Here is a 15831-nt window from a genome sequence, read left to right on the forward strand (position 1 = left end):
TCAAGCGCCACCCAAAATAACAATTTCGTCGGCTCATAAGGTCGCGACAGGATAGGGCGAGTCAAGCAAGCTCAAGCGCCACCCAAGGTAGCAATTTCATCGGCTCGTAAGGTCGCGACAGGATAGGGTGAGTCAAGCAAGCTCAAGCGCCACCCAAGGGAGAATTTTGTATCAAAAGCCCAAGTATTTAGACCGGCTGATCAGGCACAAGTCAAGCTTCAGTGAAGCGGGTTCCATGAACCAATGGTTTCTCTATTTTCCATGTGAGGCGCTTGCCGGTACCAGACATGTTTTAACCAAAGCAAGTTCAGGGTCCATTTAGCGGAATAACTCGCCAAGAGTTCATGGGTCCATATGGCGATTCAGCCAACACACAGTCCAGTATAACCATTTGTAATGTGGTAATTTTTCACATGCCAAATGGGTAGTAAGGCTGATCTCAGTGAGAGGAAGCCCCCAAGTGACCTATGATTAGGGAAAAGACCGGTCATAGGATTGTAGAAGCGTATACGCTATTACCACAAAACGACTTGGGAACAAATTTCCCCCAAGTATGCCGGCCTAATCCACAGAATCATATAAGGCGCCCATGTTTGAACCGTGCTACGTGGCAACTTTGGTCCTCTTTGGCTTACCAGTATCCAATTTGAAATAAGTGCAGCATGGCGACTTATGTTCTTTGATACTGATAGCGCCCATGCTTGGACGACTTTATGAATCATCCGCCAATAAGGCCGGGCACCCATGTTTGGGCGGTCTCATCCTGGCGACTTGTCTTCTTAGCGATTCTTAAATCTTCTCGTCAATGAGGAAGCAGCCCCGGAACTGGCTTAATTTTTCCGTAACGACTCGGGGTTCTTGAATTATTCATCCCAGTTGAGTGTGCCGAGCCATGTCCATGTAGCCCCCGAGTCTTAAGTCGACTCAAGGAGGCGGCTTGAGAGTCTCCGTACTTGATTGTGGCATAAACCGGCGGAGAAAATATACTGGTACTCGCTCCATCTCCGAGATATAAAGCCACTCCACCGGCAAGTTGATGTTGTCCGGACCATGAGGGTGGCGACTTGCGTCCTTCTGTTGGGCGGCTCGTACCGGCGAGCATTGCACCGGTAGGTTGATGTAATCCGGGCCGTGAGGGCGGCGACTTGCGTCCGTCTGTGGGGCGGCTCGTATAAGAGAGGTGAGTACTGCACGGGCGGGTTGAGTTGAACTCGAGAGTTTTCTGGCAATTGGGTACAGATTCGAGAATCGGCCGCGGCATTGTAAACTGCCTTTGATCATGCAGACGTGAGAGTTGGCCGCGATATTGTAAGTGGCCTTGGTCGCGCGGATGTAAGAGTTGGTCGCCTCATTGTAAACCATCTTGGTCGCACGGACGTGAGAGTCGGCCGCGTCATTGTAAGTCGTTTTGGTACAACGCAAACGAACGCTGGTCCAGACTGATGTTGGCACGCATGTATCTCCACGGTATTGTGCCGCTTCGAAAATGAATAATTGGCCTGCGTAAAAATATCGCTGGACAGAGTAATTGTTTTCAAAATAATTTAAAGTATACTTGATAAAATAAATAGATTGGATAACACCTGGTATATTCGGACGACAGATGATCCACGCGTAATGTGTCAACCCAAAAATGCTAACTGATGCCTTTCGGATGCGTGTGGATGTAGCAATTGTGTAACACCGACCTCCATGCATGTGAGCAGCAATGCACTTTCTTAGTATGCCTCGATGGATATGTCTTGTACGGAGAAGTAGCAGCCAGGGTAGACATTGGCTTCTACTATTCGTACTCTGCTTCTCTATCTGTAATATCAAATTTGTAGCAACAGCCGGCTCAGACGCGCGATGGGCGTGGGGACGGTTTTAGGCGCTGCGGTCGTACGCCTCGTAGCAGAGGTGAGCGAGTCAGGGTCACGGTGGCTCAGCGGAGGCATGGCAGAGCGAGGCCTCGGCGGCTGAACAGACCGACGAACGGGACCACGGGGGCAGGCGAGCTCGGCAAGCTTTTTCTGGTCGAGGTTGGTTTCGATCAAAGCCGTTTTAGTGTCCGTGTGCACTTCCCTTCTTTTGTTTTTTGACCCCCCACGTGATGTGGTAGCCGAGAACTTACCAAGCAGTATACCAATACTCCATTTGTTCCTTAGAATAGTACTTATATCTTCAATTTCGGATAGCAAGGATTGTGATGGCGATCACTTTTTGATGAGCATGGCCCTGCCTCCTTGGTTGCGACGACGGGTAGGGCATGAATCCATGGTGCAGGCAGACTGGCGAGGCGCGGCGGCTTAGGCGCGAAGCGCGGCACAACACGGCTCGTGCAACCGAACAGGCGGAGCTACGCCAGCATGTGAGGCATGCGAGCGCTGGGACAGGCGTGCACGGCATCGATGAGGCGCGATGTGGCTGACAGCGGAGCTGGGGCAAGGCGCACGAGCATAGGAGAGCCGGTGCATGCGCGTGCGACCCGGGCGAGGAGTTGATGAAGCGCGGCTGATGGAGCCGACGCAGCGGGCTGGTGGCCAGCGTGCGGCCGGATTGGAGGCGAGGCGACGGCCAAGCCGGTGGCGGTGTTGTACGACGAACGCGGTGAGTTGGTGTGCGGGGCAGAGCGGCAGCCGCGTGGTGGAGACAGTCGCGGCGGATTGGAGCCGTGGCACGCAGCAACATGAGCACGCAGAGGTAAGTGATGCGGCGGCTCGTGTGAGCGCAGCAGAACTAAGCGCGCTGCGATGCGAGGAGGCCACCGAGGCGGGCGGCGACTTAGTGAAGTCAGCAGCGGACGGCGGACGGCGGCTCGAGGGCGGGCAACTGCGGCATTGGAGCGAGGCGGGTGGCGTGCTGCATGGCGGTGGCGGAGGTGCTGCGTGTGATGGAGACGGCCGCGGCGTAAGTGCTGCTCGTGGTGGAGACGGCAGCAGGACTCTAGTTGGATTCGCGGGGTATGACGTGACGAGCCAGCAGGCTTAGGACCAGTTGAGGCGCAGGTAAGGCTGAGCTGACTCGGATACGCAAAGTCCCGGCCATCGCGTCTCGCACGCGCCATAGCAAGATCGAGTCCTCCATCTTGAAAACCGCAGGTTCCGATCTCAAGAGATAATCCACTTCGAGTCAATCTCACGCACGGACACGGAGCGCAGAACCTAGTCGAACTCGGTGATGTAGCAGCAGAAAGTTCGATTTCGCCGGGTCACCGAGAGACGAGACGCGGCATGCAACCCTAATTTTTCTTTGAACTCAAATCGCGTAGTCAACCATGGTGCAGCAGCTCGAGGTGAGGCGAGGCGGCCGAGACGAGGCCGAGGTGGCTATGGTGCGACAGCTGGTCGAGGCTGAGTCGGGCACGGCACGATGTCAACGCGCGCTTGTAGATGTGACTTTCGGTTGCTCCAGCGGCCGTCGACATCTGGTTATTTTGATTGCTCGATCTGGAGATGATGTAGATCTATTCCACCGGTTCTTCTTCATCCGCCAAATCTTTCAACTTCTCGATCCCTGATAGAGATCCCTCCAAGAACATAATTCCACCGTGCGATCAGCCCCACTGTGGGCGCCAACTGTCGTGGTTTTGTCACGGCAGATGCCCTCGTGAGAGAACTTAGGTGTGAGGCCATCCCAACCATGTGGCGACTTCAAGGGATTGGTCAGAATCGAGAGACGCGAGTTTATCCAGGTTCGGCCCCTCCGATGGAGGTAAAAGCCTACGTCCTGCTTGTGCTTTATTGATGAAGATGATGATCTCAATTACCAGGGTGCAGACTCACCACCTCTAATCTCGTGGGTGTCTAATCTGTCTATCTCATGATTTGTCTTGTCTAGACCTAAGTTGTGAATCTTCTCCCTCTTGGGGCGCCTTACCCCTCCTTATATAGGTGGAAGGGGTAGGTTTACACGTAGAGTCCTACTAGTAGTAGGAATAGGACTAGTCTCTCTTGAATCCTAATCCGGGTCTTGTTTCCTTCTTGTGGGAGTCTTTCCTCTTCTTGGGCCTTCTCTTGTGAGTCGGCCCTCCTGGCCTCTCTATGAGTCGCCTTATGCCACGGTGCACGCTTGGCCTTGGGCCTTCGTCATTTATCTAAGTCGCATGTGGGGACAAGTATGAGTCGCCCGCCAGGTCACTACTGAGTCACCGGTGAGTCGCCAAGTCCTTTGGCGGGTCATAATCCAAGCCGGGTTACACTGCAGGGAATATCCCGACAGTCAGTATGGCAGAGTGAGTGCTTTGGGCTCACCAAAACTAATCTCGGAAAGGTTGTCCAAAGTAAATGATGGAGTATCAACTCAGCGTGACTCTCGTGTTTATGTTCTTCGCAATCTCTTCAATCGCTTCAAGAGGCTTGACAATGAAAGCTGTCAAGATAACTTTGACCGCCTCACTGAGATATCAAATGAACTACAAGCACTGGGAGCTCGAGACATTACTGACCATGACGTTGTGAAGAAACTGCTAAGATCTTTGGATTCTTCATTTGATACTTTAGTTCTCATGATTCAAGAAAGACCAGACTACAAAATGCTTGATCCTGCTGACATACTCGAAAGACTCAATACTCATGAATTCCAACAAGAAAAGAGAGATCTATATAGACCAAGCTATTCTAGACCTCGTGCACTGAAGAAGACTCAGATTACAACATTGGTGATCCTGAAGAACTTGGACAGGAGCTTGCAATGCTCGTGAGGAAATTCAAGAAGTTTACAAGACGTGGCCACTTTGGTAAATCTTCAAGAATAGATATGAGGAAATCAGAATCTTCATCCGAGGACTACAAGAAAAGAACCTGTCACAAATGCAAGAAATCAGGTAACTACATTGCTGATTGTCCTCGTTGGGTGAAGGAATCAAAGAAGAAGAAATACAAGGATGAAAGTTATAATGACTCGAAGAAAAAGAAGATATCTTAAAAATCCTCATCTTCAAAGTCCTCATCACACAAGAAGACTAGTTTCAGAAAGGCTCAGCCACTTATTGGCAAGGAAATGGATTCTGAGGCAGAATCTAAGGAATGTGATGAAGAGGAGGGTTCTAAAGAAAAATCAGAATCTGGACAGGCTAGTCTTGCACTAGCTACCAGATTCGTCAGCAAGTCAATCTTCAACCTTGAAGAAAACGACAACGCCATACACACTGATGACTATGCTGATGACTTTGCTCCAATCTATTGCTTCATGGCAAAAGGTTCAAAGGTACCGAATGATGCTTCCTCCTCTAATTCAAGTGACTGTGAACTTGATGACTATAACAAACCCAGTTACAATAAACTTGCTATCATTGCAACCAAACAACAATCTGCCCTTGAAAAACTTCAGAAACAACTAGACAGAAGTGATGACCTATTGAATGATGAAATTAATCTTACCCAAATCCTCGCTGAAGATATGAAAAGTCTTCAGTCCAGATTTTATAATCTTCAAGATCGTCATGGCACACTCCTCGCTGATCATGATAAACTTTCATATGAATTTCTTCAAAGGAAACTTGATCTTGAGAAGCTGAGGATGTCTCATGATGATCTTCGTATGGAAAATGATTCATTACTCGCTCAACAAATCAGTGCCCCTTAGGTTGAATTCATTCCTCGATGTCTTAAATGCATTGAACGTGAAGCTGCCAATTGAGGTATTAGGCATTCCTGCAAAGTTTCGGCATCAAAGGACAAACTTTGCTATGTAGAGTTGCTTTAACTCCAATCTGGATAGAAGGGGTTTTTAGGTTATTAGGAGTCCTTAATCACCTTGGATCAAGGTGATGCTTTATGTGGACACAAAATATGGCTTAGGGATTCCAATCGAATTTTCTAGGATTTTATTGAGAATATTTCCTTTGGAAATATTTCAAAAGGTCAAAACAGACATAAATGGTTTTTCAGGGTTTTACTCAAATAACTATAATAAAAATAGGGGTTTAAAATCCTATGTATGGAAATATATGTCCTTGTGATCATCCCCAAATTTAATCAGATTTTGCTAAGGCAGAATAGTTTTTTCCCATGTAGGAATACCATTTCTAGCCTCAGAAATGGACATGTAATTAAATTAAGAAAACAATTCTAAAAATAATTATTTTTGTGGTTTTGAAATACTAAAATAAGTTAAAATCAGATGACCAACTTTGGGTAGAGACCAATCTTGCCATCAAGGGCAAGTAGTGCAACTCAAAGTAGGGTTTTACCCTGATCAAAAACAAGAAGAAGGTTTTGAAAACAATTGAATATTGTGAATTGGGGATTTATCATCACATGATCATCACACAAGTCATTCAGCAAAAAACATGGCACTCACATCATTAGTTTTGAAAAAGTTTTAACAAGCTTAGATTTTTGCGTTACAAAGAAAGTGGTAGCAAAAATAGGGTGTGACAATAGGTGAGGAGAACGGGAGCTTGCTATGGGTGGTTGCTGGCTGAGGGGTTCGGGTCCAACACGATCTAGTTCTTCATGCCCATGTTCATCATGGACACGATGGGTGGTGTTCGGGCGGAGTACTGGCCATGTTCCAACGACTAAGAGTCATTTTCTATGGTCGTAATCCGACCACCTTTTGGCTGGGTGAAGCTTTAGGGTCTCAAGGAACTTAGGATGTGGGTGAACAGTTATCATCTTATCTCTAAGCACATTCCTTAGATGCCAATAATGTGACCTCTTGCTCTGACAAAATGACTCTATATCACCGAAGATACCATCTCACATAAGTCAACTCCATACCACTCATGCTAGTCAACTCCGAGGTTGATTGAATATCATGTGATTATCTTCTCATCTCCTCACTTAGGCATGTGAGTGTATCGCAATATAGAATTTGTCGTGGGAATACCAGCTTGCAGAAAATATGCTGAGCCAAACTTGTGACTCGCCAAGTACTGATGTGGAATGGTCTTGTACATGTTGGCCATGGAGTTGTGATTCTTCTTAGCATCTGCATACACATCTACATATGCTTCTTCTTCTTGGGAGGAACTGGGATCTCCTCAGGAGCTTCTTCTGGGTCTTCAAACATAGAAGTCTCTCTTCTAACAAGACGGATAGTTCCCTTCCTGGGCCTCTTCACACCAGCCTTCTTTGCAGGTGCTTCCTTGGAAATAGCTTTTCGCTTCTTGGCATAATCACGTGCTCTCAGATCAGCAACACTGGAAACATCTTCCTGACAAATTTCCTTGGAGGAGCCTTAGGAGGGGCTGAAGTTTCTTCTGGCAAAAAGTCTGAGTCCTCCTCATCAAAATTTAGCTTCATCCTTTGCCTAGTGGCTGCCTGGAGTAAGCCATGAGAATTGTATAATCCAGGGTCAGAGTCTATCCTCTCTGGACTAGTGCCAGCATCCATCTTGATACTCTGCTCTCTAAAATCATTTTGACTGTCATCTGAACCTTACATACTGATAGACACACATTCAGTAGCAAACAACAGATCCTGTGAAGTGGATGTAGGAAAGACAGAATGGATGAGCATCACAAAATTCATATATTTTTTGAAAATTTGAAGTTTGAAACTCAGGGTATGATCTTCTGCAGGATGTAAATCGGTGGCACCGAGTTGCCATTTTCAGAGCTACCGAGAAAAAAAAACTCACTTAACAGAAACTTGGCAGTCATTTTCGGTGGCATCGAAAATAGCTTCTCGGTATCACCGAGGTTCTTCTGAGGAACCCTAAAACAGGAATCGGTGGAACCGATTTTACAAACTCGGTCTCACCGAGTTACATTCTGCGGCAGATCAGATCCTAAATTTCCTACTTCTCCTAATCTACTAATTTTATCTGGTGGACAGGAGGTTTGCACAAAGTGGAAAATCAGAATTAAAAGATCCAATGCGTGAGAAAGAGAAGGGGGACACAAAGGGGATCGAACCGTACCCTAGCTCGATGGCGGTTTGGCTATGGCGACGACGAAGGAGCAGATTTCATCGACGAGGGCGAGTCCCAGCGGCGGTGGCGCTCGGGGAGTCAAGGCAATGACCTGGGGTCTCAGGGGGGGAGGGCATCGAGGGTTTGGTGAATGAACCATTTTGAAGAAGTGAAATAAAAAGGTCTGGTCCACAAGTATATATACCCATGCGCCATCGGTGTCACCGAGATGGAAAAATCGGTGTCACCGAGTTCCTCCACTATAAGTAGATAGGGAAACTCGGTGTAACCGAGTTGGCGATTCTGGTGCTACCGAGATGAGAAAACCTAATCAACTTTGGAAAATTGGTGGCTCCAAGTTTGTGGAGTTGGTCACACCGAGTTTTTCAAAGAGGTTTTGGAAGGCAGCCTTTGACGATACTGAACTCCGAGTGCACCTTCACACAGAGGGATCAACAAGTGGTTGTTCAAGTTTAGTGATGAATCATGAATAGAACTTGATATGAGATAAAATAGATACCTAGAGAAGGGTCCTAGGAATTCTTGTCCATCCAATTGGCAAAAGATAAAACAAAAGCCATATAACAACAATTGGATGTCCTCGAATGATTAAATTCATGCAGACCAACATGCTTATGCCGCCCCTCCCAGGAGAGGGAAACCCTAAAGGGGGCGCAGCCCCTCCCTCCCCCTATATATAGTGGGCAATTTTGGGCTTTTGGAGACACTGTTTTTCCTCTCCCTCGGCGCAGCCCTGCTCTTCTTTCTCCTCCTCTCTGCCGGTGCTTGGCGAAGACCTGCCGGGAGACCTCGTCTCTCCATCGACACCACGCCGTCGTGCTATTGGAGATCTTCCCCAACCTCTCCCTCCTCCTTGCTGTATCAAGGTGTGGGAGACGTTACCGGGCTGCACGTGTGTTGAACGCGGAGGTGCCGTGGTTCGGCACTAGATCGGAATCACACCGCGATTTGAATCGCCGCGAGTACGACTCCATCAACCGCGTTCTAGTAACGCTTCCACTTAGCGATCTTCGAAGATATGAAGATGCACTCACCCCTCTCTCGTTGTTGGTCTCTCCATAGGAAGATCTGAATATGCGTAGGAAAATTTTGAATTTATGCTACGTTCCCCAACAGTGGCATCCGAGCCAGGTTTTCTATGCGTAGATTCTATGCACGAGTAGAACACAAAAGGTTGTGGGCGATGATTTGTGAATTGCTTGCCGCTACTATTCTTATTCTTTTCCGGCGGTACTGTGGGATGAAGCGTCCCGGACCAACATCACACGTACGCCTACGTGAGACTGGTTCCACCGACAGACATGCACACTGTGCATAAAGGTGGCTAGCGGGTGTCTATCTCTCCTACTCTAGTCGGATTGGATTTGATGAAAAGGGTCCTTATGAAGGGTAAATAGCTTTAGCATATCATCGTTGTCGCTGTCACATAGGTAAGAAAGCGTTCTTGCTAGAAACCCAAATAAGCCACGTAAAACTTGCAACAACAATTAGAGGACATCTAACTTGTTTTTGCAGGGTTTGACATGTGATGTGATATGGCCAAAGTTGTGATGTTGCATGTATGATGTATGAGATGATCATGTTATTGTAATAGGTTTCACGACTTGCATGTCGATGAGTATGACAACCGGCACGAGCCATCGGAGTTGTCTTAATTTATTGTATGAGATGCAACGCCATGTGCTTATTACTTTTACTTCATTGCTAACGGTTAGCTATAGTAGTAGTGATAGTAGTAGTTGGCGTGACGACTTCACGGAGACACGATGATGGAGATCATGATGATGGAGATCATGGTGCCACGCCGGTGACGATGACGATCATGCGATGCCTGAAGATGGAGATCGAAAGAGCAAATATGATAATGGCCATATCATGTCACTATATGTTTGCATTGTGATGTTTATCATGTTTTTCATCTTATTGCTTAGAACGTCGGTAGCATAATAAGATGATCCCTCTTAAAAATTTCGAGAATGTATTCCCCTAAGTGTGCACCGTTGCGAAGGATTGTTGTCTCGAAGCACCACGTGATGATCGGGTGTGATAGATTCTAACGTTCGCATACAACAGGTGTAAGCCAGATTTACACACGCGAAACACCTAGGTTGACCCGACGAGCTTAGCATGTACAGACATGACCTCGAATACAAGAGACCGAAAGGTCGAACATGAGTCGTATGGTTGAATACGATCAGCATGAAGTTGCTCACCATGGTGACTAGTCCGTCTCACGTGATGATCGGACACGGGTTAGTCAACATGGATCATGTATCACTTAGATGACTAGAGGGATGTCGATTTAAGTGGGAGTTCATACTTAATTTGATTAAATGAACTTAATTGTCATGAACTTAGTCTAAAAGTTGTCTTTATAAATATTGTAGATGGCCAACGTCAACCTCAATTTCAACGCATTCCTAGAGAAAAACAAGCTGAAAGATGATGGTAGTAACTATGCGGACTGGGTTCGCAACTTGAAGCTCATCCTTGAAGCAGCTAAAAAGGCTTATGTCCTTGATGCGCTGCTAGGTGACCCTCCCGCTCCCACAGCAGCCCAGAACATTCTGAACGTCTGGCAAACGCGGAGTGATGACTACTTTCTGGTTAGGTGTGGCATGTTATACAGTTTAGAAACGGGGCTCCAAAGTCGTTTTGAGCAACACGATGCATATGAGATGTTCCAAGAGCTCAAGCTAGTTTTTCAAGCTCATGCTCGTGTCGAGAGATATGAAGTCTCCGACAAGTTCTTTAGCTGTAAGATGAGGAGAACAGTTCTTCTGTCAGTGAGCACATACTCAAACTGTCTGGGTTACACGATCGTCTGACTTCACTTGGAGTCGAACTTCTGGATGATGCTATAATTGACAGAATCCTCCAGTCTCTCCCACCAAGCTACAAAGTTTTTGTGCTGAACTACAACATGCAAGGGATGGAGAAGACCATTCTCGAGTTGTCCTCGATGCTCAAGTCTGCAGAAGTAGAAATCAAGAAAGAGCATCAAGTGTTGATGGTCAACAAGACCACTAGTTTCAAGAAGGGCAAGGGTAAGAAGAACTTCAAGAAAGACGGCAAAGCCGTTGCCGCGCCCGGTAAGCCAGATGCCGGGAAGAAGAAAAAGAATGGACCCAAGCCTGAGACTGAGTGCTTCTATTGCAAGGGAAAGGGTCACTGGAAGCGAAACTGCCCCAAATACTTAGCGGACAATAAGGTCGACAACGTTAAAGGTATATGTGATATACATGTTATTGATGTGTACCTTACCAGCGCTCGTAGTAGCTCCTGGGTATTTGATACCGGTGATGTTGCTCACATTTGCAACTCAAAGCAGGAACTGCGGAATAAGCGGAGACTGGCCAAGGACGAGGTGACGATGCGCGTCGGGAATGGCTCCAAGGTCGATGTGATCGCCATCGGCACGCTACCTCTACATCTACCATCGGGATTACTTTTAAACCTTAATAATTGTTATTTAGTACCAGCTTTAAGCATGAACAGTGTAGCAGGGTCTTGCTTAATGCGAGATGGCTACTCATTTAAGTCAGAAAATAACGGTTGTTCTATTTATATGAGTGATATGTTTTATGGTCATGCTCCGCTGGTGAATGGTTTATTCTTGATGAATCTCGATCGTGATGTTATGCATATTCATAGTGTGAGTACCAAAAGATGTAAAGTTGATAATGATAGTCCCACATACTTGTGGCACTGCCGCCTTGGTCATATCGGCGTTAAGCGCATGAAGAAGCTCCATACTGATGGACTATTAGAGTCTCTTGACTTTGAATCATTTGACACATCCGAACCGTGCCTCATGGGCAAGATGACTAAGACTCCATTCTCAGGAATAATGGAGAGAGCGACCGACTTATTGGAAATAATACATACTCATGTGTGTGGTCCAATGAACGTTGAAGCTCGCGGTGGCTATCGATATGTTCTTACTCTCACCGATGATTTGAGTAGGTATGGGTATATCTACTTGATGAAGGACAAATCTGAGACATTTGAAAAGTTCAAGGAATTTCAGAGTGAGGTCGAGATTCAACGTGACAGAAAAATTAAGTGTCTACGATCTGATCGTGGAGGAGAATATTTGAGTCACGAGTTTGGCACACACCTAAGGAAGTGTGGAATCGTTTCACAACTAACACCGCCTGGCACACCGCAACGCAACGGAGTGTCTAAACGTCGTAATCGCACTTTATTAGATATGGTACGATCTATGATGTCTCTTACCGACTTACCGCTATCATTTTGGGGATACGCATTAGAAACTGCAGCATTCACTTTAAATAGGGCACCGTCTAAATCCGTTGAGACGACACCGTATGAACTATGGTTTGGCAAGAAACCTAAGTTGTTGTTTCTTAAAGTTTGGGGTTGCGATGCTTATGTGAAGAAACTTCAACCAGAAAAGCTTGAACCCAAAGCGGAGAAATGTGTATTCATAGCATACCCTAAGGAAACTATTGGGTATACCTTCTATCTTAGATCCGAAGGTAAAACCTTTGTTGCCAAGAACGGATCCTTTCTAGAGAATGAGTTTCTCTCGAAAGAAGTAAGTGGGAGGAAGGTAGAACTTGATGAGGTAATTACACCCCCTCTCGAACAGGATAGTAGCGCAGCGCGGGAAGTTGTTCCAGTGGCGCCTACACCAACTGAAGAGGAAGTTAATGATAATGATCATGAAGCTTCGGATCAAGTTACTACTGAACCGCGAAGGTCCACGAGGGCACGCTCCGCACCAGAGTGGTATGGCAACCCTGTGATGGAAATCATGTTGTTAGACAACGGTGAACCTTCGAACTATGAAGAAGCGATGGCGGGCCCGGATTCCAACAAATGGCTTGAAGCTATGAAATCCGAGATAGGATCCATGTATGAGAACAAAGTATGGACTTTGGTGGACTTGCCCGATGACCGGCGATCCATAGAAAATAAATGGATCTTCAAGAAGTAGACTGATGCAAACGGTAATGCAACCGTTTATAAAGCTCGACTTGTCGCAAAGGGTTTTCGACAAATTCAAGGAATTGACTATGAAGAGACTTTCTCTCCCGTAGCGAAGCTAAAATCAGTCCGAATCATGTTAGCAATTGCCGCCTTTTATGATTATGAAATTTGGCAAATGGACGTCAAAACAGCGTTCCTTAACGGGAACCTTAAGGAAGAGTTGTACATGATGCAACCAGAAAGTTTTGTCGACCCTAAGGGTGCTAAAAAAGTGTGCAAGCTCCAGCGCTCCATCTATGGGCTCGTGCAAGCATCTCGGAGTTGGAACATTCGCTTTAATGAGGTGATTAAAGCGTTTGGGTTCATACAGGTTTACAGAGAAGCCTGTCCGTACAAGAAAGTGAGTGGGAGCTCTGTAGCTTTCCTCATACTGTATGTGGATGACATATATTGATGGGGAATGACATAGAGATGTTGGAGAGCATAAAGGCCTATTTGAACAAGAGTTTTTCAATGAAGGACCTTGGAGAAGCTGCATACATATTAGGCATCAAAATCTATAGAGATAGATCGAGACGTCTCATAGGTCTTTCGCAAATTACATACCTTGACAAGATATTGAAGAAGTTCAATATGGAAAACTGAAAGAAAGGGTTCTTGCCAGTTTTGCAAGGTATGAGATTGAGTAAGACTCAGTCGCCGACCACGGCAGCAGATTGAGAGAAGATGAGTTCTGTCCCCTACGCTTCAGCCGTAGGTTCTCTTATGTATGCCATGTTGTGTACCAAACCTGATATAAACCTTGCCATAAGTTTTGTAGGGAGGTACCAAAGTGATCCCGGTATGGAACACTGGACAACGGTCAAGAATATCCTTAAGTACCTGAAAAGGACTAAGGAAATGTTTCTTGATTATGGAGGTGACGAAGAGCTCGTCGTAAAGGGTTACGTCGACGCTAGCTTCGACTGGATGACTCTAAGTCACAGACCGGATACGTATATGTTTTGAATGGTGGGGCAGTGAGCTGGTGTAGCAGCAAGCAAGAAGTCTTGGTAGCATCTACATGTGAAGCGGAGTACATAGCTGCTTCAGAAGCAGCTCATGAAGGAATTTGGATGAAGGAGCTCATCACCGACCTTGGAGTGGTTCCAAGCGTGTCGGGTCCAATGACACTCTTCTGTGATAACACTGGGGCCATTGCCATAGCCAAGGAGCCCAGGTTTCACCGGAAGACGAAGCACATCAAACGCCGCTACAACTCCATCCAGGACCATGTCCAGAGTGGAGTAATAGAGATTTGTAAAGTACACACGGATCTGAATGTTGCAGACCCGTTGACTAAACCTCTTCCACGAGCAAAACATGATCAACACCATAATGGTATGGGTTTTCGATACATCACAATGTAACTAGATTATTGACTCTAGTGCAAGTGGGAGACTGTTGGAAATATGCCTTAGAGGCAATAATAAAATGGTTATTATCATATTTCCTTGTTCATGATAATCGTCTATTGTTCATGCTATAATTGTATTAACAGGAAACAGTAATACATGTGTGAATAAATAGATCACAATGTGTCCCTAGCAATCCTCTAGTTGGATAGCTCATTAGTCAATAGATGATCATGGTTTCCTGGTCATGGGCATTAGATGTCATTGATAACGGGATCACATCATTGGGAGAATGATGTGATGGACAAGACCCAATCCTAAACATAGCACTATATCGTATTGTTCGTATGCTAAAGCTTTTCTAATGTCAAGTGTCTTTTCCTTCGACCGCGAGGATGCAACTCCCGGGTACCGTAGGAGTGCTTTGGGTGTATCAAACGTCACAACGTAATTGGGTGACTATAAAGGTGCACTACGGGTACTTCTGAAAGTGTCTGTTGGGTTGGTACGAATCGAGATCGGGATTTGTCACTCCACGTGACGGAGAGGTATCTCTGGGCCCACTCGATAGAACATCATCATGAGCTCAATGTGACTGAGGAGTTAGTCACACGATGACGTGCTATGGAACGAGTAAAGAGACTTACCGGTAACGAGATTGAACAAGGTATAGGTATACCGACGATCGAATCTCGGGCAAGTTCTATACCGACAGACAAAGGGAATTGTATACGGGATTGATTGAATCCTTGACATCGTGGTTCATTCGATGAGATCATTGTGGAGCAAGTGGGAGCCACCATGGGTATCCAGACCCCGCTGATGGTTATTGGCCGGAGAGGTGTCTCAGTCATGTCTACCTGTCTCCCTAACCCATAGGGTCTACACACTTAAGGCTCGATGACACTAGGGTTATAGGGAATTGTTATACGAGGTTATCGAAAGTTGTTCGGAGTCTGGGATGAGATCCCGGACGTCACTAGGAGCTCCGGAATGATCCGGAGGTAAACATTGATATATAGGACGGATGGTTTCGGACACAGGAAGTGTTTCGGTCGTCACCGGTAACGTACCGGGACCACCGGGACCACCGGAGGTGGCCCCGGGGGTCCACCGGAAGGGGGCAACGACCCCAGGAGGCTAGATGGGCCAAGTGCGGGAGGGAACCAGCCCCTAGGCGGGCTGGTGCGCCCCCCCCCCACTCAGCCCATGGCGCAAGAAGAAGGGAGAGGGGGGAACCCTAGCGCAGGTGGGCCTAAGGCCCACCAGAAGGGTGCGCCACCCCTCCTCCCCCCCTTGGTCGCTGCACCTCCCCCCATCTAGGGCTGCCGCCCCTCCCAGGAGAGGGAAACCCTCAAGGGAGCACAGCCCCTCCCTCCCCCTATATATAGTGGGCAATTTTGGGTTTTTGGAGACACATTTTTCCCTCTCCCTCGGCGCAGCCCTGCTCTTCTTTCTCCTCCTCTCTGCCGGTGCTTGGCAAATCCCTGCCGGGAGACCTCGTCTCTCCATCGAAATCACGCCGTCGTGCTGCTGGAGATCTTCCCCAACCTCTGCCTCCTCCTTGTTGGATCAAGGTGCAGGAGACGTCACCGGGCTGCACGTGTGTTGAACGCGGAGG

This window comes from Hordeum vulgare, chromosome 3H, assembly GCF_904849725.1.
Source record: "Hordeum vulgare subsp. vulgare chromosome 3H, MorexV3_pseudomolecules_assembly, whole genome shotgun sequence".
Taxonomy (NCBI): Eukaryota; Viridiplantae; Streptophyta; class Magnoliopsida; order Poales; family Poaceae; genus Hordeum; species Hordeum vulgare.